This window comes from Hyla sarda, chromosome 1 (genome assembly GCF_029499605.1).
Source record: "Hyla sarda isolate aHylSar1 chromosome 1, aHylSar1.hap1, whole genome shotgun sequence".
NCBI lineage: Eukaryota > Metazoa > Chordata > Amphibia > Anura > Hylidae > Hyla > Hyla sarda.
In genome coordinates, this window is record NC_079189.1 from 320221374 (window position 1) to 320246482 (window position 25109).

General features: G+C 42.7%; 1 protein-coding gene across 1 annotated transcript in view; it reads left to right on the forward strand.

The window, feature by feature from the left end:
- The first annotated feature begins 10698 nt into the window (after positions 1–10698).
- The window catches only part of XPA (XPA, DNA damage recognition and repair factor), a 62971-nt gene continuing 48560 nt past the window's right edge, over positions 10699–25109 (forward strand). Inside the window, exon 1 of the mRNA XM_056518900.1 lies at positions 10699–10719. The gene's annotated coding sequence lies outside the window, so the exon portion shown is untranslated. The remainder of the gene's footprint in view (positions 10720–25109) is intronic.

A 25109-nucleotide genomic window follows, 5' to 3' on the forward strand; every position in this document is an offset into this window, starting at 1 on the left:
GGGTGCAGAATCTTTTTTTTCTAGATTTTGCACCTTTAACCCCTTAAGGACCTGGGTTTTTTCCGTTTTTGCATTTTCGTTTTTTGCTCCTTGCCTTTAAAAAATCATAACTCTTTCAATTTTGCACCTAAAAATCCATATGATGGCTTATTTTTTGCGCCACCAATTCTACTTTGTAATGACGTCAGTCATTTTGCCCAAAAATCGATGGTGAAACGGGAAAAAAAATCATTGTGCGACAAAATTGAAAAAAAAAACGCTGTTTTGTAACTTTTGGGGGCTTCCGTTTCTACGTAGTACATTTTTCGGTAAAAATGACACCTGATATTTATTCTGTAGGTTCATACAATTAAAATGATACCCTACTTATATAGGTTTGATTTTGTCGGACTTCTGGAAAAAATCATAACTACATGCAGGAAAATTAATACGTTTAAAATTGTCATCTTCTGACCCCTATAACTTTTTATTTTTCCGTGTATGGGGCGGTATGAGGACTCATTTTTTGCGCCGTGATCTGAAGTTTTTAATGGTACAATTTTTGCATTGATAGGACTTATTGATCGATTTTTATTCATTTTTAAATGATATAAAAAGTGACCAAAAATGCACTATTTTGGACTTTGGAATTTTTTTGCGCGCACGCCATTGACCGAGCGGTTTAATTAATGATATATTTTTATAATTCGGACATTTACGCACACGGCGATACCATATATGTTTATTTTTATTTACACTGTGTTTTTTTTTTATTGGAAAAGGGGGGTGATTCAAACTTTTAATAGGGGAGGAATTAAATGATCTTTATTCACTTTTTTTTTTCACTTTTTTTTTTTTGCAGTGTTATAGGTCCCATAGGGACCTATAACACTGCACAAACTGATCTTCTATGCTGATCACTGGTTTCTCATAAGAAACCAGTGATCAACGATTCTGCCACATGACTGCTCATGCCTGGATCTCAGGCACTGAGCAGTCATTCGGCGATCGGACAGCGAGGAGGCAGGTAGGGGCCCTCCCGCTGTCCTGTCAGTTGTTCGGGATGCCGCGATTAGCCGCGGCTATCCCGAACAGCCCGACTGAGCTAGCCGGGAACTTTCACTTTCGGTTTTAGCCGCGCGGCTCAGCTCTGAGCGCGCGGCTAAAGGGTTAATAGCGCACGTCACCACGATCGGTGCTGCGTGCTATTAGAGGCGGGTCCCGGCTTCACTATGACGCCGGGCCCGCCGTGATATGACGCGGGGTTACTGTGTAACCCCGCGTTATTGTTACGCCTAGCGCTCCGGGTCCCCGCTCCTCCCCGGAGCGCTCACGGCGTCTTTCTCCCTGCAGCGCCCCGGTCAGTCCCGCTGACCGGGAGCGCTGCACTGTCATGGCCGTCGGGGATGCGATTCGCACAGCGGGACGCGCCCGCTCGCGAATCGCATCCCAGGTCACTTACCCGTCCCGGTCCCCTGCTGTCTTGTGCTGGCGCGCGCGGCTCCGCTCTCTAGGGCGCGCGCGTGCCAGCTCTCTGAGACTTAAAGGGCCAGTGCACCAATGATTGGTGCCTGGCCCAATTAGCTTAATTGGCTTCCATCTGCTCCCTGGCTATATCTGATCTCCTCCCTTGCACTCCCTTGCCGGATCTTGTTGCCTTGTGCCAGTGAAAGCGTTTAGTGTGTCCAAAGCCTGTGTACCTGAACTTCTGCTATCCATCCTGACTACGAACCTTGCCGCCTGCCCCCGACCTTCTGCTACGTCTGACCTTGCCTCTGCCTAGTCCTTCTGTCCCACGCCTTCTCAGCAGTCAGCGAGGTTGAGCCGTTGCTAGAGGATACGACCTGGTTGCTACTGCCGCAGCAAGACCATCCCGCTTTGCGGCGGGCTCTGGTGAAAACCAGTAGCCTCTTAGAACCGGTCCACTAGCACGGTCCACGCCAATCCATCGCTGACACAGCGGATCCACAACCCGTAAGCCGAATCGTGACAGTTATATCAGAAGAGCAGGACCAAGGACGTACCGGTACGTCCTTGGTCCTTAAGGTGTTAAAATTGGGTCCGTCTTATATGCCGGTGCGTCCTATAGGGCGAAAAATACGGTAAGTTATTTTTACCTGACTGGGTGAATATCATGCGTTTGTCCCTTTAAATTTTACAAAAAGGTGCACATTCTTCACAAATACCTAAATAATATAAATCTAGGCAAGTTTCAAAGTGTGGGCTGGGCTGTGTGAGATTTAGTGCAAAAATTTTGCAATTTTAAAACGCGGCAATTGATAACCACTGCATTGATAATTGATAACCACTGCAATTACTGACCACTGCAAAAAGCTAACTATGCTACACTACATTCAAGTTGTTTTATTATTCAAGTCTAAATTAACCTATTGAAGGATGCAGGGCGTACCTGTACGTCCTGCGCCGGCTCACACGATATAACGCGGGGTCATGCGGTGATCCCGAGTCATATCGGGTCGGTCCTGGCGGCTAACGGTAGCTGGGACCAGTGGCTAATAGCAGATGTCATCGTTCGTGGTGACGTGCGCTATTAACCCTTTAGACGTGGCAATCAAAATTGATCGCCACATCTAAAGTTAAAAGAAAATGCATTCCCGTCTGGGACGTTAGCGGGGGGTCCCTTACCTGCCTCCGGCACATCTGATCAGCGATTGATTGCTCCAAGCCAGAGATCCAGGCCGATAATACTGATTAATGCAATGCTAAAGAGAAGGTGTAGAAACGGAAGCCCCCAAAATGTACAAAATGGTGTTTTTTCTTCAATTTTGTGGCACAATAATTTTTTTTATTGGTTTCGCCATAGATTTTTGGGTAAAATGACTGATGTCATTACAAAGTAGAATTAGTGGCGCAAAAAATAAGCCCTCATATGAATTTTTAGGTGGAAAAATTTTAAGGGTTAGGATTTTTAAAAAGTAAGGAGGAAAAAAGGAAAATGCAAAAACGGAAACCCTTAAGGGGTTAAAAAGTCGAACAATTTTGCGCAATTTTTTTTTACAATTTACCACCAAAATACCAGGGTAAAACCAATGATAAATTCTCCCCTATATTTTGAGAGCCATAACTCTGAAGTTGCTTTGCTTTTGCATTATGAGATTAATATTTTATGGCCTCATTTTGTTGTACGAATAACGAGTGTTCTGGGTATCACATTCCAGTCTGACAAATTTATATCAGCTTTCTCTGTGTCTTAGGAAAATGGTGGGACATTTTTCATTAAGACCATTTAGAAAGTGTATTCATTTTGTTTCCACGAAACAAATGAACAATTTATAAATTCAATGCAGAGGTATCTATAGCCTTCTAAGAAATCAGCAAAAATATTCTGTTAAATACATTTTGATATTCTAGCATACATTGTGTTCATTAACTAGTAAATGAATACACAGGTTCAATGGCTTACCATTCATGTATTTAAAGCAGAAAGTGAAAAACATTGCACCTGTATTTTATGTGTCATATGTCACACTTGTTCTCTATTATTATCTTAGCCAGTGGTTCTGCTTCATTTATTTTACCGTTCTTTGTCTGCAGGACAGAGTGAAAGATTAGTAATTAAGGTGATCGCTAGGTGCTGAAAGCCATTTTTTCTCCATGAAAGGACATAATCATGGAGTAGATGTGGTTTCAACAATAATGATTTCAAAGGTTTTTGTATAACATATATATATATATATATATATATATATATATATATATATATATTAGGGATCGACCGATTATCGGTTTGGCTGATATTATCGTCCGATATTCACGATTTTGGATGTTAACGGTATCGGCAATTACCTTGCCGATAATCCTATAAGGCTCCGCCCCCCCACCACCACCGCACCGCGCCCCCCACCACCGCGCCGCACCCCCAACCGCACCGCCCCGGCCAGAGACCGCCTCCGCTGCTGCCCCATTGCCTCCCCCATCCCCGGTTTTATAATTACCTGTTCCCGGGGCCCGGGGTCCACGCTTCTTCTGGCTCCTGCGCGTCCTGTGTTACGCTGTGTGCTGCGCAGCACAATGACGAGTGACATCCTCAAACGCGACATCACTTCAGTGTGCACAGTGACAGCTCAGGAGGACGCCAAAGGAGCCTGAAGAAGCGTGGACCCCGGGAACAGGTAATTATAAAACCGGGGATGGGGGGAGGCAATGGGGCAGCGGCGGTCTCTGGCCGGAGCGGTGCAGTGGGGGGTGCGGACAGGCCCCCAGGACAGGCAGGGGGAGAGAAGCGGGCTGCAGCGGCGGTCCCTGGCACCGCAAAAGTTGCTGCAGTTCATTGATTTAAAGCGCCGCTTTAAATCATTGATCTGCAACGGCTTCTGCCCCGCCGGGGGGGTCGTGTTGAAATAGCCGATAACTTATACCGGAATATCGGTATAAGTTATCGGCTATCAGCCCTAACCTCCACAGCGTATCGATATCGATCCCTAATATATACGGTATATATATATATATATATATATTTTATTAATTTTTTTTAACTGATTTTAAAGAATTACAAAAACTGGATTACTTTCTAAACACAATTGGGATTATTTACTGATGTGTTTCCAATGATTTTTGCTGGGTTTTGCGGCTGAATATAGGCGCACGTCATGTGCGCCATAATTTTCAGCCAAAAAACTCCTCAAAACGTAACCATCACTCCATTTTTCAAAGAAAAACACGAAAAAGGGGGCGTGTCCCCAACAAAAGGGGCATGTTCCGATAAAATTCACTACGGTTTCCACATAAAATGTGGTGAGTTCTGGAAAACCCGACTTTAGAACTAGTTTAGAACTGTTGTAAAAAAGCAAAACGTAGTGAAAAGCAAAACGGAAGGAAACATTTGTAAATACCATGGAAAAATACCTGTCCGGGGAAAAAAACACACACACACAGAAAACTACAGTAAATCAACCCCAATGTCCCGTATTTATCAAATTGCCTAAGATCAAAATTGTCTGGTTTTGCCCATAACAACCAATCACAGCTCAGCTTTCATTTTACCAGAGCTTGTTTTGATATGAAAGCTGAGCTGTGATTGGTTGTTATGGGCAAAACCAGACAGTTTTGGCAGACTGATCAATCTGGGCCAATGCATTTTTCTATGTTGTTTTGAACCAATGTATTGACTTTTTGAAGCTAAGCATTGTTTATTTTCTTTATTAAGGCATGGTGTAGGAGAGCATTCCTTTTTTTGTCTTATGCACATTTTTATTATATACTGCTGGCATTACAATTTTTTATTACTTATATAACCTATTAATCAGAAAAGTGATATGAATAGCAGAAATTTACCTGCTATCATGTCTTCTCCTGCCTATTAGTCTATTTGAGGCTGCTCTTTTACAGCTCATCCATCACTCTGCATTGACTAATTTTGACTGCAAGCCTAGGATTGCCTAGAGTAAAGTTTCTGATTGGTAAGCCTCTGTTTAAAAATACAATGGATAATTGGTAAAAAAAAAAAAAGAGTTTTATTAAGATATAAAATTGTGTCACATATAAATTTAATCACAGGGCCGTGTGATATACAAATATCCTATTTAAACATATAAAAAAGAGAAAAAAGGGACCTGGATACAACCTGCAAAGGAAAAAGACATATAAATGTCCCAATAGATCACACAATCATACAGTCCTGTAATGTGAAGAAAGAATCCTATGATGGCGTAATAGTCTTATATATCAGAGAAATGACAGCGTCCAGTCACAGTGATCGGTCCTCAGAACAAAGCATGGACCAGTGTCACTGGGTACTTAGCGAGATAGCAGTAAAAGCTTTCTTCAATGTATACTGGACTCCAATATAAATGCTGTTACGGTCACAATCCAGGACATTTATAAGGCAAAAAGTCCATCCTCTGCAGCTTTATAAGAACAATTTCCAGATGGAACAAGTTGAAAAACATCAAAATAAAAGGCTGTGGTGGTCCGCCACCGTATTGCATACCGTACCTAGTGTAGAGGTCCCCAAAGTCGAAGTAACTATACTCGGGTAGGGTCCCACAGATGGGACAGCCCCTAGTCGCCTCTTCTTAAGTCTAATTATCTAATGTTAATATACGTGTATATATTTCGTAATAGTATATAAAGGATAATGTATAGTACTTACCTTGTTTAGCGTCGCAGGACCTTCAGTCATGTGACCATGATAACCTCCTCTATGGTTTGTTGGAGGACCCTAGGAGGTCCTTGGGTCACATGTTACCCATAGATCTTTGTAATGGTGATTGACATCAGTATTGGACCAATTAGCACTATTCCAGCCCCTGGCCATATAAGGGAGCTGTAGTCAATTATCGCTCTCTTGGGTTGCTGCTCTCGTGGATGCCGGACTAGCAGGACGGATCTACGCAACTTTCAAAGACACGCTAGGCCTCAAAAAACCTACCGGCCTCAGCAGAACTTAAACCGGGAGTTCTAATCTACCCCCTCTTAAGCTAGCGTGACTACTGGACCGCAACTAATCCCCTAAATCCAGTGGAACAGCGCATAGTACTTAAAGGGGTTCTCCGGTGCTTACACATCTTAACCCCTATCCAAAGGATAGGGGATAAGATGCCTGATCGCGGGAGTCCCGCAGCTGGGGACCCCCGTGATCTTGCACGCGGCACCCCGTTTGTAATCAGTCCCCGGAGCGTGTTCTCTCCAGGTCTGATTACGGGCGACTACAGGGCCGGCGGCATGTGACGTCACGCCTCCGCCCACGTGTGACGTCACGCTCCACCCCTCAATGCAAGCCTACTTGAGGGGGCGTGATAGCTATCACGCCCCCTCCCGTAGGCTTGCATTGAGGGGCGGAGGCCAGCTCAATGCCAGCTCACATGGGGGCAGAGGCCAGCTGCGGGACTTCCGCGATCAGGCATCTTATCCCCTATACTTTGGATAGGGGATAAGATGTGTAAGCACCGGAGAACCCCTTTAAAGACTCTAGGTTGCTAAAGTCCCAACCTTTGTCGATCTCCAAAGAAAGCACTTGTATGCATAGAGACTGTTCCATTATTGAAGCTTGCAGAAAACCTTCAGTAAAAGTTATACCTGTTTTCAGAAAACTCTCCGGTTGTGTACATTGTATTATTCTCTACCTCCCCATCGCTCTTGGGAAGAGTGGCGATAGGACAAGCATTACTGAGGAGCCCTCACCCTGGCGTCACGAATAGCAAGGGTTAATAAGCACCCTTTAACCACCGCACAGCTACACTCCCCATACCCTACATCCCCCAGGCTATCACAAGGCCAAACGAGTTTTGGGGTGTGGACAATGTGTTCTAACCCCTTCCTCAGTGGCTATGAATGATGTCCTCAGATAGCAGATCACTTATATAGGGGTATATCTGATTGTGCAGCTGAAAGAAAGATTTGATGACTTACAAAAAAAAAAGGAAGAAACGGATTTGAGCAATAATGAAAAGGTTCCTCAATAGAGATACATAATATATATAGATATATACAGTACAGACAAAAGGTTTCGACACACCTTCTCATTCAGAGTTTTCTTTATTTTCAGGATTATGAAAATTGTAGATTCACACTGAAGGCATCAAAACTATGAATTAACACATGTGGAATTGGTGGCGAAAAAAATAAGCCATAATATGGATTTTTAGGTGGAAAATTGAAAGGGTTATGATTTTTAAAAGGTAAGGAGGAAAAAACGAAAGTGCAAAAACTGAAAAACCCTGAGTCCTTAAGGGGTTAAAGAAGGGAGGGCTCAATATTCGCGAATATGCGCATATGCGGAAAACCAGTGTAGAGGAAGAGTTGTGCAGTTGCCCATAGCAACCAATCAGATTGCTTACTTCATTTTTGAAAATGCCTCTGAAAAGTGAAAGAAGCGATCTGATTGGTTGCTATGGACAACTCAGAAACTTTTCCTCTGGACAGCTTTTGATAAATCTCCCTCTATGGGGGAGATTCATCAAAACCAGTGTAGAGAAAGAGTTGTGCAGTTGCCCATAGCAGCCAACCAGATTGCTTCCTTCATTTTTGAAAAGGCCTCGGAAAAATGAAGGAAGCAATCTGGTTGCTATGGGCAACTCAGAAACTTTTCCAGGAAAGGTTTCTGAGTTGCCCATAGCAACCAATCAGATCGCTTCTTTCATTTTGCAGAGGCCTTGTGAAAAGTGAAAGAAGCAAGCTGATTGGTTGCTATCAGGGCCGGATCATCATTGGCGCTCATGGAGCACCTGCTTCGGGCCCCGTGCCTGCAGGGGGCCCCGTCACATTCGGGACATCCCTGCAGGCTCCTGTGGGCCCGCCCCGGACTCCTGCTTTTTCTATATTTCATATTTCCTTACCTGGCCGCGCTCGGCAGGCTCAGGTGATGCGTCGGGTCATGTGGACTGTGACGAATTACGTCTCCTGCGGCTCCTCTGCACAGCGTCAGGGGCGTCACTCATCATTTCCTGCAGGGCACAGTTTTCTTGATTACACCCCAGCGCTGCAGGAAATGACGAGTGACGTCCCTGACGCTGTGCAGAGGAGCCGCAGGAGACGTCACTCGTCACAGCCCACATGACCCGACACATCACCTGAGCCTGCCGAGCGCGGCCAGGTAAGGAAATATGAAATATAGAAAAAGGAGGAAGAGGGGGGATGCAATGATGGGGGGGAATGATGAGCGAGGGGGGTTGGGGGGTTAATGATGAGCAGGGGGGGTTAATGATGAGCAGGGGGGGTTAATGAGGATCAGGGGGGGTTAATGATGAGCAGGGGGAGGTTAATGATGAGCAGGGGGGGTTAATGATGAGCAGGGGAGGTTAATGATGAGCAGGGGGGTAATGATGAGCAGGGGAGGGGGTTAATGATGAGCAGGGGGGGTTAATGATGAGCAGGGGGGGTTAATGATGAGCAGGGGGTAATGATGAGCAGGGGGGTTAATGATGAGCAGGGGGGGTTAATGATGAGCAGGGGGAGGTTAATGATGAGCAGGGGAGGTAATGATAAGCAGGGGGGATTCATGATGAGCGGGGGGGTTGTGATGAGCAGGGGGGGTAATAATGAGCAGGGGGGGTAATGATGAGCAGGGGGGAGAATGATGAGCAGGGGGGGAGAATGATGAGCAGGGGGGAGAATGATGAGCAGGGGAGGAATGATGAGTAGGGGGGGGATGATGAGCAGGAGGGGGGGAGAATGATGAGCAGGGGAAAACATGGGAAAGGAGATAGGGGGGGTTAAATATGGCACAGGGGCTGATAAAAGGGGGAGGAAGGAGGGGGGAAACTGAGGATCAAGGAGAATCAAAGTTGGGGGGATGATGAGGCATATAGTTCAGAGCTATAGTCATTTATTTTACATTAATTTTTTTTCCCTCAAATTTTCCTGTGAAAATGAGGGTACGTGTTATATGCCAGTGTGTGTTATACGCAGATAAATACTGTAATTCCCCCTCCCCCCCCCCATTCAGCAGGACATCCCTGTGTCCTGAAAGATCTTTTCGGGACACAAGGATGTCCCGGTTACTTTTCTGTGGCCCCGCAATAATTTTAAAAATGCAGGGAGTTAGCACACGCAGGGACATCACTGACGTCCCGTGCGTGCGCCCATAGGAGCGGAGCAGCGAGGATGCACGCATGGTAAGTTACCTACATGTCATCTTCAGTGCTCCGACCACCACTCCTCCGGTCCCGGGACCTGTTACTATGGCCCCTAGGCCATAGCAGTAGATCATGACCCAGGACCAGAGGAGCGGTGGTCGGAGCACTGAAGTGGGGCAGTACACAGATATACAGTTCTCCAGCCATACACTGTATATGGCTGGAGGCTGTATGTCTGTGGGGGACACTGCCAACGTAATGTGGGGGGACTACAACCTAATGCAGGGGAACTGCAACCTAATGTGGGGGAACTACAACCTAATGTGGGGGAACAGGGGGTGGGGTTGGTGGAGAAAAGTGTAGTGGAGGAGGACCAGGAGGGCATCGGGGGCTAAAGTGAGGTTGTTTGGGGGGGGGGGGGGTGAGGTAAGGTAAGTGTGGGTTTGGTAAAGGGGGCAGAGGAGTGTGAAGGGGACTGAGGGGGGTAGGGGGTGCAGAAAAGTGGAATAGTGGAGAAGGACCAGGAGTGTTGAAGGGGGGGACTTAAAGGGGTACTCCACCCCTAGACATCTTATCCCCTATCCTTTGGATAGGGGATGAGATGTCTAGGGGTGGAGTACCCCTTTAAGGACCAAGGGAGGACTAAGGCTAAGTTTCTAGAGAAGGCAAAAGCACAAGAAAAAATGCCAAAAAAATACCATAACACAGGAAAAAGCAGTAGCAATTTTCTGTGATTTTGCAGGTAAAAAAAGGGGGAAACCTAGCCTTAGGGGTCTCTGGGAGCAGGAGTCTTGAGGAGGACTTAGGGGTCTGGGGGGGGGCAGAGGGGTCTGGGGGAATTAGGGCTCGTCCACACTATGAACTTCCGCCAGCAGAATTTTGCTTGTTTTCAATGGGATGCTGCTGCTCTGTGCACACTACAGAAGACACAGTGTGTGGTAGTATTATTTTTTAGAGGGCATGATGTTTGGCAGTGTAATATACAGGGTACACAGGGTTTGGCAGTATTATATTTTGGAAGCACAGTCTCTTGAAGGGTTTTAATGATTGTTGTCTTTATACAGAGGATGAGGAGCGGCTGGCAGAGTGAGGAACCAATGATGTCCAGGCGTCAAACTTTACAGAGGAAGATGGAGCTGGAAGAAGACCTGGCGTCTGGACCAGATGAAGAAGAAAAGGAAAGACAACAGAGAAGACGTCTCCTGTGAGCCATTTTATGTTTGTGTATTCTCCTGACTGTCTCATTAGATCTCTCGTCACTTCTAAGTTTTGCAGTAATAATGGATGACACTGTTCCCCAATTTGAGGCTATAGCTGTTACAAAACTACAACTCCTATAATGCCTGAAGCTCTCCTGACATAATGGGTGTTGTAGCTTTGCAACAGCTGGAAAGAGTGACTTGAACTGAAGTGATTTTAGACCATGCAGACCATTTTATTTTAACAGGGGCCTGACTCCTGTGACACCCACCAAAAAAAAAGGGGACATAGTCTAATATATTTAGGCCTATTTTTGGTCTCAGTCTGTTCCTTACTTGACAGGCCCGCAACAGGTCTCAGTGGAAGGGGCATCATAATGAAGTGCTCCGTCTTCATCTGGCCCTGGTTGCTATGGGCAACTCAGCAGTGTTTCCGGTAAAGTAAAGTTAAACCACAACACTGTAACACTCTGTGCTACCCCAGGACTCAAACTAGTGGTGGTCTCCCATTCTACTGTGCTGCCAAGATGGTCCTGCTTAGCTTACTGTTTTAAATGCCATGCTATCCCCATAGACCACAATGTGCCTATTGGGTTCAATGGGCAAAAAATCACAGAGTTAATGCACTAGTCACAGTTCCCTATACCATTAAAGAAGGGAGGGCTCAATATTTGCGAATATGCATATGCGAAAAAAACGAATATAACGAATATGTGAATTTCACGAATATATAACGAATATTCGTCCATATATTAGCGAAATATCGCAAATTCGAATATGGCCTATGCCGCTCATCACTAATGAAAATAAAGTAAACTCTGAATGAGAAGGTGTGTCCAAACTTTTGGTCTGTTCTGTATATATATATATATATATATATATATATATATAGTATAGAAAAAAAGATGGAGAAGCAACGTGCGGCAGGATTCAGGATCCGTCTGGGTGCTCAGCTTCAGGAGCAGACCAACTCCCAATGTAATATCCAAATAGTAATGTAGAAGCGGCACTCCAATGTAGAGAGTAAAAGTGGTTTATTCACTCATCTGTGTACAGCGACGTTTCGGCTTATCAATAAAGGCTTTATTTATTTATTTCTCTGCCTCTCAGATCTCGCACATGCGCCACCCTTTTATCCCATTAACGTACCTCCTTCTCCGCCTCTCTGATCTCGCAAATGCACACCAGGGCTGCCTGTCAGATTTTGCACATGCGCATCTGCGCCACCTCTCAGATCTTGCACATACATGCCTGCGCCGCCTCAGATCTTGCACATGCACACTGCTTCACTGCAGTCCTCAGGAGTGAGATCTGACAGGCAGAGAAAGAGGTACAGTAATAGGATACATACGAGAGCGGGAAGGACAGTTGAAAGATGCGTTTTTTTTTCTGGGCACAGCACCGCTCTCTCTTACTCTATCCATACCCCGGGTGCCCTGCTCTACCTCTATCCATACCCCGGGCTTCCCGGCTGACTGCAGCATCCGCTCTATAAGACAACGCCCGGCGTATAAGACGACCCCCGACTTTTGAGAACATTTTCCTGGGTTAAAAAGTAGTCTTATATGCCAGAAAATACAGTATATATACATATAAATATAAGCAAAAGTCCAGAAATCACAGCACCGACAGGTCGAGGATCTTCATAAACTGGTTTCTTTATTACCCCAATAAGTTACTATTGAAACCAGTTTGTGAAGATCCTGTGATTTCTGGACTTTTGCTTGTACTTATCCTGGGCTGGCTGCCTGGGTGTTTCACATGCACGGAGATTGGTCCCCGGTGCTGCCTCACATCACCTCTTGCATCTATATATATATATATATATATATATATATATATATATATACATATATCACATAAGACACACAAAAATAAAAAAGAAATGCTAAAAAAATATATGACCATATAAATACAGCAGACAGACTAACACCATCAACCGACATAACAGTATGTGTCAGATATTTCCTGGTCCCCAATTACCCCCCAAAAAATTCAGATAGGACCCAATTCACACACATATTGCGTTTTCAATGCATTAACAGACATTTAAGACATTTATACATTTTAGACCCCAAATACAAAAATGAAAAAATGAGTAATTGATAATAAATGGAGAAATAATTATAAAAAGCAGAAATAAAGAAATAAACAAAACTAAAAATAAATAAAAATATAATAATAATAATACTGATGATGATAAAAATAAAAATGAAAATAGAAACAAAAATGAAAATAAAAATGAAAATAAAATAAAAATACTAATCAATGATCCAGGACAGTGGAGACAAATTAAGAAAAGGAGTCCAGCCTGGGGATCAGCCCAAAATAATTAACAAGGTGTCCCACAGGATGAAGTCCATCACCTACAAATAACCAAATAGTTCTAAATTGCAGTTCAGCCCTCAAGGTTCCAAACTCTCAAAAATCTTTCGGCTTTCCGCCTCGGACATCTGAATCATGACCTACCCACACGCCAACTTTTCTTTACCACCTGCAGCCCACAAATGATAAACTAGATGGATCCCTTCCTAATATTGTAGATATGTTCGGCTACTCTAACTTTGAGTGGGTGCTTAGTTCAACCTGTGTTCTGTTTGGTACATCCATACTGAAGTAAGTAAACAACACCTTTGGTGTTACACGTAGTCAAATCCCTAATTTCCCATCTAAATTGGTTGATTGTAGATTCCACCCTCTCTATTTTCTTCGGACCAGATGTACCCCGACAATTAGGACAAGTGCCACATTTAAAAAATCCTTTGGTGCTAAGCCAGATCTGAGATGTCTCAGAAGAGTTTGGTTTACTAACTGTTGGAGCAACTTTTATACCCATATTTGGGGCCGGAGTATAAACAATCATAGGTTTAGTTGGTAACATCCAACCCACTACTTTGTCTTGTCTTAAAATATGCCATATTTGCCAAAATATATTTTCTATTGTTTATGATGTATATTATAGGGCAGAATCACCGTCAGCTGTTGTTCCATTGTCTTGGTTCCATTGAACTCCTCATGGGGGGGGGGGGGGTAAAAATGGAAGCCCTCTCTAATAGATTAACCTGATCTAATGATTTTTCTAAGAAGGATAGAGGGTATTCTCTTTCTTGGAATTGTGATGTAAGGAGCCTGGCCTCTTCTTGGAATTTAGTGTCCAAAGTGCAATTGCGTTTGAGCCGATGGTATTGACCCTTCGGGACATACATAAGCCACCTTGGCAGGTGGCAGCTACTGAATTTAATATAGCTATTTTTAGTCGTGGGTTTTCTAAAGGTACTACATTGCAATTGAGTAGATGTTGCTGAGATTTTCAAATCTAAAAATTCAATCTTATTATCTCATTATATTATAATATTCTGAGCATTGGAGTTTAACATACCAATGAATCTTTCCAGACCATCCCGAGGTCGTCAATATAGAGACATCATAGCACCAGGTCCGCGCCGAGTAATGGGGTAATGATGAAATCCTCCCATGCTGCCATAAATAGGCTGGCATAACTCAGCGCGAATCTGGTGCCCATGGCAGTCCCTGTCTGCTGAAGATAAAAGTGACCCTCAAAAATAAAAATAATTGTGAGTAAGAATAAATTTTTTTGCATCCGTGATAAATTGAAACTGTTCTGCTTTGATATTCCCTTCTCTAAAAAACTTTTAACCGCTGTGATACCATGTAAGTGATCAATAATAGTGTACAAAGAACTTACATCAAGTATCATCATAATGTGATCTGAAGTCCAAGGGCAGTACTCAAACAAATGAATAGTGTTGAGCGGCATAGGCCATATTCGAATTCGCGAATATTCGCGAATATATGGACGAATATTCGTCATATATTCGCGAATATTCGCATATTCGTTATATTCCCGTTTTATTTTCGCATATGCGAATATTCACGTATGCGAAAATTAGCATATGTGAATATTAGCAAATACAAAATTAGCACACGCGCTAATTCGCATATGCGAAAATTAGCATATGCTAATTTTCGCATATGCGAATTTTCGTACGCCAGTCTCACACAGTAGTATTACAGCCTTCTTTACACCACACAAGCTGGAAGCAGAGAGGGGTGATCACTGTGATGTGTACTGTGAAGAAAAAATAAATAAAAAAAAAAAAAAAACGAATATTCGTAATAACGAATATATAGCGCTATATTCGCGAAATTCGCGAATATGCGATATTCGCGAATAATATTCGAATTGCGAATATTCGCGAGCAACACTACAAATGAATAACTTGTGTTGTGTCTTTTGAAAAATAATCCGTGGATTGAACAAAAGTTTGTATAAATTTATCTACAAATTGGGACAAATTAGAAGTGAGGGGACCAATACCAGAAACAATAGGGGGGGAGGGGATTCCAAACATTAATGAGTTTTGGGTAAACAATAAAAAATAGGAGTGCGGTCAGGGGTACTCAGGATGAACCTAGATTCAGACTCACTGATAATGTGTCTCTCCAACGCTTCTTTACATAATAATTGTAACTTCTTACTATAAACAGAAATGGGATCCGCATCCAGCCTTTTATAGGTCTGCATGTCCTGCAATTGTCTCAAACATACATTGTTGTAGTCTACAGTATTTTGGATGACATATCGTGATCTCTCTATTTCTTTGAAGTTCTTGAATAACTTGTTTTTCTTTGAAACTAATATATTTCCTAGGTGGTTTGGGTGGGATAGAGAGGGCTTCCTTTTTACCCTCCATGAGGAGTTGAAAGGAACCAAAACAATGGAACAACAACTGAAGGTGATTCTGCCCTATAATATACATCATAAAAACATTAGAAAATATATTTTGGCAAATATTGGCATATTTTAAGACAAGACAAAGTAGTGGGTTGGATGTTACCAACTAAAACTATGATTATTTATACTCAGGTCCCAAATTTGGAAATAAAATTGCTCCAACAGTTAGAAAACCAAACTCTTCAGAGACATCTCAGATCTGGCTTAGCACCAAAGGATTTTTTTAAATGTGGCACTTGTCCTAATTGTCGGGGTACATCTGGTCCGAAGAAGATAGAGAGGGTGGAATCTATAGTCAGTGGCGTCTCCAGCATTCATATTTAGGGGGGACACATGGGGGGCCAGTGACAAAAGAGGGGGGGGGCAATTTTAAAACGTGTATGTGTATATATATATATATATATCATAAATAAATACACACACACTGTGCAGAACATGTTTAATTTAAAAAAAAATGTAATTTAAAATCTTCATACATTCTTGTTGCACAATGATTTTTTTTTCCGTTTTTCTGTGGATTTTTGGGTAAAATGACTGATGTCTCTACAAAGTAGAATTGGTGGCGCAAAAAATAAGCCATCATATGGATTTTTAGGTGCAAAATTGAAAGGTTTATGATTTTTAAAAGGTAAGGAGGAAAAAACAAAAGTACAAAAACTGAAAAACGCTCCGTCCCTAAGGCGTTAAAACTTTTGGACACTACCATCAACTTTGATAGCGGCATCTAAAGTGTTAATGTCGGACATCAGCCTGATTGGTGATGTCTGGCATTAGCCGAGGGTTCTAGCTAATGATTTATACAACACAGTGGGAGCAGGCACTGTGCGTGCACATACGCCTTGCGTCCTTAGGGCTCATTTACACGGACGGATCCTCAGCATATTTTACGCTGCGGATCCCCCGACAATGGACCCTACAGTGCTGCCTCCATCTGTGCCTGCTCATAACGGCAATCCTCCGCTACGAGCAGACACGCTTTGATGTGTATACTCGCACACATCGCAGCTGCTCTCGGCCTAGCTCAGAGAGCAGGAGGAGCGGCCATGATGTGTGCGAGTATACACATCAAAGCGTGTCTGCTCGTAGCGGTGGAGCAGGCACAGATGGAGGCAGCACTGTAGGGTCCATTGTCGGTGGATCCGCAGTGTAAAATATGCTGGGGATCCACCCCTGAATGAGCCCTTAGGGTACGTTCACATGTACAGGATCTGCTGTATATTTTCTGCAGCTGATTTTGCTACCTATTGAAGCTAATAGTTTGCAAAATCAGCTGCAAAATATGCAGCAAAAATATGCAGCTGATCCTGCACATGTGAATGTACCCTTAAGGGGTTAATGATAAACTAGCAGTGTGTTCACATGTTGTCCTTCCAGAGGGGTCACTTTTCCTCCTCCAGTGTCCACAGGTCACCAACAGGTCACATTACCAGAACAATTTATGGAAAAATCGCGGCAAAAATTGCGCGGCTTTACCGAAATTTACGAAAAATCGCGTTAAAATCGCGCAATTTTGCCGAAATTTTTCCCAAAAATTGTTCTGGTAATGTGACCTGTTTGTGACCTATGGACACTGGAGGAGGGAAAGTGACACCTCAGGACTGCTACTATACACATGACCCAGCCCCAGGATAGACTGCTGATCAGGGGGGAGAGAGGGAGGACACAGGACATCACTCACCTCACATGAAGCTACTCTGTGTTCCGGAGGCCTGTCAGCTCTCCCGTCCTCTCCAGTGCTGGGGCGGAGCCATCATCAGGTACCTTCATCCCTGCCCTGCCTGTCTCTGCTAATGATATGTAGACCAGGAGCAGCGCAGGGATATCCTCAGCAGCTGCAGGGGGCCCTTTACCCAGCCGGTCAGTCCGCCCCTGGCCTCTATACTAGCATCGGGACATCCCTATTTATTTTAAATTTGGGGGGGGGGGGCACGGCCTGATCTAGGGGGGGCCATGGCCCCCTCTGCCCCCCCCCCCCCCCCTCTACCAACACCACTGTCTATAGTCAACCATTTTAGATGGGAAATTAGGGATTTGATTATGTGTAACACTTACTTCAGTAGGGGATGGACTTCATCCTGTGGTACACCCTGTTAATTATTCTGGGCTGATCCCCAGGCTGGACTCCTTTCTTTATTTGTCTCCACTGACCTGGATCATTGATTTGTATTTTTATTTTATTTTCATTTCTATTTTTATTTTCATTTTTGTTTCTATTTTTATTTATTTTCATTTTTATTTTTATCATCATGAGTATTATTATATTTTTATTTCTTTTTAGTTTTGTTTATTTCTTTATTTCTGCTTTTTATAATTATTTCTTCATTTATTATCAATTCCTAATTTTTTTTGTTTTTGTATTTGGGGTCTAAAATGTATAAATGTCTGTTAACGCATTGAAAACACAATATGTGTGTGAATTGGGTCCTATCTGACATTTTTTTGGGTACATGTGGACCAGGAAATATCTGACACATACTGTTATGTCAGTTGATGGTGTTAGTCTGCTGTATTTACATGGCTATATTTGTTTTATCTTAAATTTTTTATTGTTTGTGTGTTATGTGAATATATATATATATATATATATATATATATATATATATATATAGTGATCCCTCAACTTACAATGGCCTCAACATACAATAGTTTCAACATACAATGGTCTTTTCTGGACCATTGTAACGTGAAACCAGACTCAACATACAATGCTACAGACCGTCCAGATCTGTAAAAACATGTCAATGGCTGGAAGAACTGACCAATTAGAATGGGCATTGACTGGCTGTCTGGTAGCACCCCCGAAAGTACAGGGTGGTACTACATGTTCTGTACTACTCTTTACCTGTGCAGGGTAAGCTGCTCTTTTGGACAGCAGGTGAGGGCGGCTCCATTTTACTATTTTAGGACATGGATTGTACTGTACAGGACCCTGAAGAAGATCCTGTCCTCTACATAGACAGTGATTTACAGCATCCAGCAGCTCTGTCTTACTTTTAATGTAAGGACTTGCTTTATCTGTATTAGTTATCTACTTATTTTTCTTTAGTCCTCACGTTTTCCTATTTTTGGATGAAATTTTGGTGGCTTCAGAACCAATTACCAGGTTTCCATAGAGTTTTGGTCTCAACATACAATGGTTTCAACAAACAATGGTCGCCCTGGAAACAATTAGTATTGTAACTTGAGGGACCACTGTATATATGTTATGTATGTCTATTGAGGATCCTTTCCATTATTGCTCAAATCCATTTCTTCCTTTTTTTTTTGTAACCCATCAAATCTTTCTTCCAGCTGAACAATCAGATATACCCCTATATAAGTGATCTGCTATCTGAGGACATCATTCATAGCCACTGAGGAAGGGGTTAGAACTCATTGTCCACACCCCGAAATGCGTTTGGCCTTTTATTTTGATGTTTTTCCACTTGCTCCATCTGAACATTGTTCTCATAAAGCTTCAGAGGATGGACTTTTTGGCACCAGTTGATTTAAAAAAAAAATAAAATAACAATAGTTTTCCACTACCTTTTTAAAGTTGCTGTTGTTTATCTCAGTTTATCTCAGTTCATGCAAAATAGAAACATGCAACAATGTTTCATTGTTTTGCTCAGGCTTGTTTTTCTTTGTTCTAGTGCCTATTGGGATAGGGATAGTAAGTCTGGGGTTTCCATAGGGAAATTGCAGGGAAAAAGAAATCAGTTTGTCTTTTGCGGTCAGTGGAAGGTTTAGGAAAATGTTAGGCACAGTTAGATAAGGTATTTGTAATTGCTAGTCATATTCTGCTTGATTATTGACTACCGCCATCATCATCAGTCATTTGTGCCATCATCTATTTCTGTTATCTATTAACTGGGGTTATTTGAGCAACAGTTAGGACCCAGAAAAAGGAGTCTGTTATAGGTGAAGCACAGTTATACCATTTAGAAACCACCTGGTATAGTTACAATGGGTGATAAAAGTAAGATAGGTACAGGTCAACATTTCAGATCCCCACTGGGGATAAGGAAATTTAAATCCCAGAAGTCCCAGCATGTGCCATTCCTCACAATAGAGTTGAATGGGTATTTCTAATGTAGCTGCTGTCAGCTGTATGGTATAGAGCAAAATGATATAAAGTTTTGTGGGAAGAGATTTATTATAACTTGTAATTTATTAACTGAAATTACTTCTCATTCTTGGGTTAGGAGTCCAGTGGGCCATCCTAAACAGTGATTGACAGCTTTATCTCTATGTACACACTGCAAGGAAGAATGTCACTCACTGTGTAAGCCCACTGGACTCCCAAGCCCAAAATGTGCAGGGATTAAAATTAACAGGAACTGTCACATGTACATTATCCACTTTGGAAATTCTGTTGCAGGTTTTCAACACAGAATTTTCGCAGCAGTATAATCCCCTGTGAGGGTACGTTGAGACGAGCGAATCCACAGTGTATTTTATGGTGCGGAACCGAAGAACCGCTACAGGGTGCCTTTAGATTTGTCTGCTCGGAGTGGCAATACGCCGCTACGAGCAGACACACTGCAATGTGCGAGTCGCTGCGTGCATGCGCAGTATACTCGCACATCTCAGCTGCTCTCGGCCTAGCACAGGGAGCAGGTGGAGTGGCCACGATGTGTGCGAGTATACCGCACGTGTGCGGCGACTCGCACATTGCAGCAGTGTGTCTGCTCGTAGCGGCGTATTGCCGCTCCGAGCAGGCACATCTCAAGGCACCCTGTTGGGGCCCTTCAGCGGTGGATCCGCTCATCTGAACATACCCTTAAAATTTATAAGCATTAATAAACTCACCAAAAGATCCACCAAATAAAACTTTTAATATAGTATTCCTTGTGTAATTAGCAGACACTTTCACATTCACTTGCTTTTAAAATTATCAACATAAATATGTCTAAAATGTAATAGAAAAAACGGCCACTAGGTGGCTCTGTTCTGTTCCCTGCCACAATTAATACAGTGAGTTCGGTCTCCTCCTGGCCTGGCAGGAGTCCAAACTCAGAAAGTGCTTTTCCCTGCACTGATCCTGATTGACAGCTGCACAGAAAGTGAAAGCTCCACAGATTCTCACAGAAAGCTGCACAGACTGAAGGCTGCAGGAGAGCCTCACTGATAGCAACACAGACTGAAACATGCACAGATCCTGAGGTCTTCCATTCATCACAGCTCTGCAACCATGTGAGGGTGGAAGTGGTCCCCCAGCGGGCTACAGTGATGTCTGCCTGCTGGGAAATGCCCACTTTCTCCTGCTGGGAAATTGTAGCAAGAAGCAAGGTATGATACAGAGCTTTTTAAAGCTCTGACATTTATTTTAAGGGTGGGCGGGTGTTAGGAGTAGTTAGGGAACATAGCCTGACTTAGTTTAGAACAGTTTATTTGGTAACAGGTACTGTTTAAGCAAGGTCACACAAAAAACTAGCTTATAGCAAGGAGCATAGTGGCTTCTACCATGTCATTACCAAGGTCTGTTGTATGTTTTTTACCTAGTAGCTTATTGTAAAGTTAGAATTTTGCCCTTTTGTCAGATTTACATTTGGGTAGTGGGCACATACATGTTTTACTAAGGGACCCCTGAAGACAATAGCCCTGTATCAATAGCGTCACTTTTTGATGAGAATTTGGTAGACAGCCAAATTTCATCTAGAATTGTTTGTGTTTCTTCACATGACAGAATATTTTTTTCCCTGAACAGACGGATGACATTTCAAAACATATGTAAACGTCTGAAGAGAATGTAAGCATGGTACAGAAATTTTTTTCAGACTCGAGCAATAGTTTGGAAACCGGACTGAGGTAAAACTATACACTACAGACATATAAATATTCACGTCAAAGTAATTGAATGGTGGATAAGCTGTGTGTCGATTTTGTGACATCTGTCTAATTTCTCACCCATTTTAGGTGCTATTTGCTGGATTATCAAGCATATTTAGACAATTTAAGAAATATGCCCTCAGGAAGTGTTGTGATCTTGCACCTGGAAATAAAGAACTAATTCACATGCTTGATACTACATGATCTGGGACATGGCATTTTATTTTTTACGAGTCCTTTCCTATTCTCTTTTCACGTCAACTCCTATCATAAAGGATTATGAGATTTTTGGGGAAGAATTTTTTACTTATCCTCAACTATCTGAGTAATCCACTGTCTTGTCATATTACCCATACAAATTCATTACATATACCGTATACAATATTCTAAAGGAAGCAACCCAGACAATCTTATACATATTTATTTATTTATTTATTTTTGCTACAAGTACTTGTCTCAGAGCTTTAATTTTGTATTTTTGCATTGGCAGAGAAAGATAATGTAACATATCCAAATACACCAACAAAAGCTGGATTTAATAACTAGAACACCCCTATTTTTACTGTGCTGCTCTAAAACCCTAAAACCTGTTTGTCTTAGGGGCATGATATGTCAGAGTTTTACATTGGAGTGATTGTTGGTGTGCGCTTGGTAAGGGTGTGTATAATTTGAGTTGATGGGTGTGTCAAGGTCCCCTTTTTTTCTCGAGGACATCTCAGTATGCAAAGACCAATCTGCAAACATAAGTAGCTGTGGTTGAAAGTCAAAGGGGTTGTTTTTTGTATTTTAACTACAATTGGAGCAAGTGCCCTTCTGTCACCTGTGTCAAGCTTTGACCTTTTATCACAGCTGCTTCTGTCTGCAATGTGACCGCAAATTTAATAACATGCCCTCCTGGACCAGTCTGTCCCTATTTGCTGGTAATAGACATGTCAGGAATTGTTCAACTTGACCTTGTAACAATAGGGGTGCTCTAATTAACTTCTTGGTAGGCATGGTGGGGGTTAATTTTATGAATATATAAGTGAGGTCAAGCTGTACCTTTCATTTTGTCAGGCAAATGAAAACCTATGGTGATATTTGGTATAAACATGAGATGCCAGTATAATTGATAATACAAAAACATTTGCATCAAAATTGATATTGGGTACATAAAATTGTGGAGCTATCATTTGCCCTTCATGTGTCCTTCTGGTGAAGTTAGCTGGTTCAACTGTATAGTCTGGCTTCACTGAATTCTATTATGAGCATAACATCTGTATACAAGAGCTTTTAGAGTGCAAACTTCCAGGATCAAAAGGGGGCAGTTAATGAAATTTGATGATCAGCAGAGCATTTCCTCTGAATCTTAAGTACAGTCGGTATGCCTTTTACACAGTTCCATAAATGGTGGTAAAAAAAAAAAAGCTTAGTGCAAGCACATTGGGGGGGGGGGTATTTATGAAAAGTGGAGTAAGTGAACGTCTTTTTACTCCATTAATTCATGTAGTGGAAACTGTGTACCTGCACCTAATTCATCACATGGTCCAGGGCGTGTGATAAATATGGTGCTGATCACATTTCTCACATCAGTACTCCATTTTGTATGGTGTTTTTGTGCGACTTTTTGTGCGACTTTGTAATCCATGCGACAATTATGCAACTTTTTAATAACTCTGTCCACAGTATGTTTGTAAGTGCTTTTTTATTTGGTGGTGATCAGCGCCCATTTTGGTGGGTTGCGCCAAAGTATGCGACTTTTTAAAAAAGTCGCAATTTCATAAATCCCTGACCACTGCAAAAAAATCTACCAAAAACATATCTACCACAGCAACAAACCAAAACACAGGTAAATATTGAGACAAATTTACCCAAGAAAACCATGGTAAAATGCTTCATACCCCCCATTGTTTCCAACAAATATATCCAGCTAAAAAAAAATATTAATATTATTTGTGAAAGTTGATAAGCTAAAAATAAAAAAGCTAAAAGTATGCTCATGAATATTTATGCACAGTATTTAAATGGGTTATCCAGCAAAAGTTTTTCCAATAAATGTATCTAGGCTGTGTGATAACTCACCTCCATCGCTCCCCTGCAGCCTCCATTATCACAATGTCCGGTGTCCGGTGTGACGAAGGAGACGAGGTATAGTGATGAAGGTAAGTATAGGCCTCCCTTTAACTTGTTAGAGACAATCACTGGAATACTAGAGCTAGAGAAGTAAAGAGAACAGCCAGTCCTCAGGACCTATAAAGTTACTTTGTAATATATAAATATATATATATATATATATATATATATATATATATTCATATATATATTCATATATATATATATATATATATATATATATATATATGTAATGTTTTACATTTTTCAAATTTTTTAAAACCCTGGCTTGTTGTGATATATGCTGTGATATATAGTAAAGAATACTTGAAAAAGCTGCACTCACCCATGGATAAGTTTGCCATAAAAAACATCTTTATTGTAGTGTCAATCAGCCAGGCAAATGCTGAACAAGCGGGGAGCAAGAGGACAAAACTCTCAGGTGCAGGGAGTGCACCACAGGATGACGACTAGTTTCAAGTCATTACAGATGCTTCTTCCAGTCAGCAGGTACTTCTGACTGGAAGAAGCGTCTGTAATGACGTGAAACTAGAACTTTTTGGCAACCTTATCCATGGCTGAGTGCAGCTTTTCAAGTATTCTTTACTATATATTAGGATGTCCCAATACCATTTTTTTTAAGACCGAGTACCGATACTTTAATTCTAGTACTCCCCGATACCAAGTACGAGTACTTATATTTTAAAGGGAATCTGACACCAGGGTGACCCGGTTTCTGGCGCTGTTTACCGTATTATATGTGGGTTCTTTGTTGTATACAATGGAGGCAGCTGCTGTAGTATGAGCCAAGATTTCTCTCTTCTCCATTGGACAGAACAGGGAATTTGCATTGGCGGCGAGACCGATGTCTCCTGAGCGATTGTGCTGATGTACACATGGTGAATAGCGGTAGAAACTGGCACCTGCACTATCTACCTATAAATTCAAGTTAGTGCAGGTTACTCTGCTGTAAGATTGCCTTTAATATTAGGTAGTATCCCCTTGCAGACATTAGCAGCAGCCCCCCCGGCAGTCATTAGTAGCAGCCCCCCTGTAGACAGCAGCCCCCCTGTAGACAGCAGCCCCCCTGTAGACTGCAGCCCCCCTTTAGACAGCGGGCCTCCATTTAAACAGCAGCAGACCACACCTTTAGAGAGCAGCAGCCCCCCCCCCATTTAGACAGCAGCAGGGCCCCCAGTTTAGACAACAGCAGCCCCCCCCCGTTTAGACAGCAGCAGGGACCCCTGTTTAGACAGCAGCAGGGACCCTCATTTAGACAGCAGCATGGACCCCCGTTTAGACAGCAGCAGGGCCCCCCTTTAGACAGCAGCAGGGCCTCTCTGCTTAGACAGCAGGCCCTCCTGTAGACATTAGTAGCAGCCCCCTTCTTGCAGACAGCTCACCTGCGGCTGTCCTCTGTCGGGTGCTGCCGCTCCACTTGCCCCGTTCTCCCGTCCACATCATGGCGTCCTATGGAGGAGCATGTGACATATACGTCACTCTGCTTCCTCCGTAGTGTTACGCTGGGCGCAGGGGAGGAGGTGGAGTGACGTGTGTGTCACATGCTCCTCCATGGAACACTAGGATGTGGACGGCAGATGGGAGAACGGGGCAGTGGAGCGGCAGCAGGTATCGGACATGGTTTCGGGGATATTAAACGAGTCCCCGATACCATGCAAATAGATAGTATTGGCCCCGATAACGATACTAGTATCGGTATTGGGACATCCCTACTAT